Source organism: Onychomys torridus, chromosome 7, assembly GCF_903995425.1.
Source record: "Onychomys torridus chromosome 7, mOncTor1.1, whole genome shotgun sequence".
Lineage (NCBI taxonomy): Eukaryota > Metazoa > Chordata > Mammalia > Rodentia > Cricetidae > Onychomys > Onychomys torridus.
In genome coordinates this window covers 110,677,372-110,681,074 of record NC_050449.1, presented here as the reverse complement: position 1 = coordinate 110,681,074, position 3,703 = coordinate 110,677,372, and the positions used below count along the sequence as shown (strand labels likewise).

General features: G+C 40.0%; 1 non-coding gene across 1 annotated transcript; it reads right to left on the bottom strand.

Moving 5' to 3' along the window:
* Window positions 1-3,396: 3,396 nt before the first annotated feature.
* LOC118588188 lies at window positions 3,397-3,503 on the bottom strand. The gene has a single exon (XR_004945577.1). It is a non-coding gene; the product is annotated as a U6 spliceosomal RNA (small nuclear RNA).
* Window positions 3,504-3,703: the final 200 nt, after the last annotated feature.

The following is a 3,703-nucleotide window of genomic DNA, read 5'->3' as shown; positions in this document are numbered from 1 at the left end:
TGGAGGTGAAGAAGGGGATACAATAAATATTTAGGACTTTTATAAAGACCTCATGTAAGTCTGTGTTGTATTTCAAGTCAGAATCTCTACATATCTCTTTTTTTCTTTTGGAGACAAGGTCTCGTGTAGCCTAGCCTGGTCTTCAACTCACTCTGAAGCCAAGGATGACTTTGAACTTCTGATCCTCTTGATTCCACCTCTCAAATTCCAAGTTTCTAGGCATTCACCATGCCTGGTGCGTGGTAAGCTAGAACTCTATTAACCAGACTTACATCTTTTATGGTTTATTTTTATTCTATATGTATGAATGTTTTACCCACATGTATGTTTATGTGCCACACCAGTGCTTGGGGCCTGCAGAAGCCAGAAGAAGAAATTGGGTTTTCCAGGAACTGGAATCTTGGTGGTTGTGAGCACCCTGTGGGTTCTAGGAGCTAAACCCAGGTCTTTTGCCAATGAGACATCTCTCCAGCCTCTACCTGTGGCTTCTTGAAGATCTGAGCCTCTTCTTTGTCCCCTGACCACACGGTGTCAGACCTCAGATCTTCAGATCCAACATTCTCTCAACTTGTTAGAGAAAACACTCAAGGTATTAGTGGTATCAGCTATTGAGGTGTTCTGACTTCCTACCGTGAGAGTCCCTGGGTAGTCAAGATGGCTGAAGGTGACAAAAATCCCTGTCTTCAGCAAACTGGCTTCCATGGGGTTTGAGCTGAATCTATTTACATTTATTTATTTATTTATTTATTTATTTATTTATTTATTTATTTGTGTGTGTGTGTGTGTGTGTGTGTGTGTGTGTGTGTGTGTGTGTATTCAAGGATGCCTTTGGAGGCCAGGAAACAGTGTTATATTGGGGCTGGAAGTCCAGGTGGTTGTGAGCTGCTTGTGTAGGTGCTGGGAACCAAACCCAGGTCCTCTGGAAGAGAAGGAAGCACTCTAAACTACTGAGCTATCCCTCCAGCCCCTTATTATTCTTTTAAAGTTACTTACTTTATATTGACAAAATCATGTTTTGTATACAAAATATTTTAAAAGATATACTATTTAGAATGGCTAAATAGAGTTAATACAGGGATTTATTGCATATATTTATCATTTCTTGTAAAACTACTTAACTCTATTTTCTTAGTAATTTCCTTCTTTTCTTTTCTTTCTTCCTTTTTTTTTTTTTTTTTGAGACAGGGTCTCACTGTGTAGTCCTGGCTGGTCTGGAACTCCCAATATAGACAAGGCTGGTCTCAAATTCATAAGATCCACCTGCCTCTGCCTCCTGAGTCCTGGTATTAAAGGCATGTGCTACTAAGTGGCTTTTTCTTTTTAATGAAAATTTGTATTACTTTGCATTATGCCTGTGTCAGTATGTATGTGTGGAGATATGTGCATGTGAGTACAAGTCTGATTTGGGTGTTGGGAACTCTATAAGAGCAGAATTGGTAACTGCTGAGCCATCTCTCTAGTCCATCTTTTCTTAGCAATTTTCAAGGATACAGTATGTAGTGATGGTAATCAACTGTGCTGGCTGTGTTATACAACAGATACTTTAAATTTATTCTATATAACTAAAGTTTTATGTCATTTGACTGACAGCTTCTCAGACATTGCCACAGGCTTTGGTAACCACCATTCCACTCTGCCTCTATGAGATCAGTAGCTATTGATGATTCCACACATAAGTAAGTGTAATCATAGGTAATTACACCCTGGCTTCTTTCACTTAACATAATGAGCTCTAGCTTTTCCATTTTGGTGCAAATGGATTTTCATTATTTATTTGAGGCTGGATATTCTGTTGTGTAAACATGCCACCCACTTCTTTACCACTTGCTTAGTCACTGGTGACCACATAGGTTGACTCGGGTCTGACCGTCTGTGAATTATGCTGCCATTAACACAAGAGTGCTGAGGTCTCATTTTCTTTGGTGGTACACCTATTAACAGTAGTGTTAGATTGGAGTGTGGTGGTATTGTGTTACCCAAAATATTGTGCACCCTAATAAACTTATCTGGAGTCAGAGACAGAACATCCACTAGATACATAGGCTAGAAAATGGTGGCACACACGCCTTTAATCCCAGCACTTGGGAGGCAGAGCTAGGCAGATCTCTGTGTATTCAAGGATACAGCCAAGCATGGTGACTCACGCCTTTAATCCCAGGGAGTATGGCAGAAAGCAAAAAGGTATATAAGGTGTGAGGACCAGGAACTAAGTTAGTTAAGCATTTGGCTGGTTAAGCTTTCAGGCTTTTGAGCAGCAGTTCAGCTGGGAGTCATTCTGGATGAGGACTCAGAGGCTTCCAGTCAGAGGAAACATGATCAGCTGAGGAACTGGTGAGGTGAGGTGGCTGTGGTTTGTTCTACTTCTATGGTCTTCCAGCATTCACCACAATACCTGGCTCAGGTTTGATCTTATTAATAAGACCATCTAGGAGAGTGGTTTTAATTTGTTTTAAATTTAGCAGTGCTAAGTTATCTATTCTCCACACCCTCTCTGGGAGGTGTATCTTGTCCTTTTTAGTAATAGCCATTCTAGCAAGTGTGGGGTGATAGGCCGCTGTGGTTTGAACTGGCACTTCCCGAGCATTTGCTCATCTTCCTGTTGACCATTTGTATGGTGACTTCCTCATCCTCTTCTCTCCCCTCTTTCTGCTCCTCCTCTTCCTCTTCTTCCCTCATCCTTCTCCTCCTCCATGAGCCTTCTTATAACTATGCAGCTATTTTATCCATTTTAATTAGATCATTTTCTTATTGACTTGTCTGTGCTCTTTATATATGTTGGATGTTAACCTCTTATGAGCTGTGTGGTTGGCAGATTTCCCCCATTCCTTATGCTGTCTCTTCTCTCAGCTGGTTATTTCCTTTGCTGTGGAGGGGCTTTACAGTTCAATGAGAGTTTATAGTGTCTATTGATTCTTTTGTTGTCTGCACTTTTATATGATATTCAAGAAGCCATTTACAGACTGCTGTCAACAATGATTTTTTTCCTGTTTTCCTCTAACAGCCCTTTGGCTTATGTCTCTATATTTAGACATTTAATCCATTCTGTATTTACTGTAGCTTTGTAATAGGCTCTATAATCAAGTTGCTTTAGTTCTCTAGTTTCAAATTAGTGCATAGATAGTAATAGTGTGGAGGCATTTCCATTACAATTCCACTGAAGTTGTAACTCACATTCAGGACAGCTTCATTGTGCTAAGTCTTGCAATTTAAGAACATGGTACATCTTTCCTTTTATTTAGGTGGGGTTTTTCCATCACTGTTTTATTTTACTTTATTGGTTGTTCTTTGGAGACAAGGTCTGTAATCCTGGCTGACCTGGAACTCACTGTACAGAACAGACTGACCTTGAGATCAGTCTTCCTTCCAAGTGCTGGGATTGAAGCTTTTTTTTTTTTTAAAAATATGGAACACTTTATGAATTTGCGTGTCATTCTTGCTCAGGGACTATGCTAATCTTCTCTGTATCATTCCAATTTTAGTATATGTGCTGCTGAAGTGAGCACAGGATTGAAGGCTTTTATAGATAACATTTTAAACATTTAAGTAGTTATAGATCCATTTAAAGGCCCGAATTGAATGTTACTATTCCAGGAGAACAGACAGGTGTGGTGGTGATCACTTGTGGTCCCACACATTGAGGAAGTGGAGGCAGGAGGGTCAAGAATTCAAAGTCACCCTTGGTTACATAGGGAGTTCAAGGACA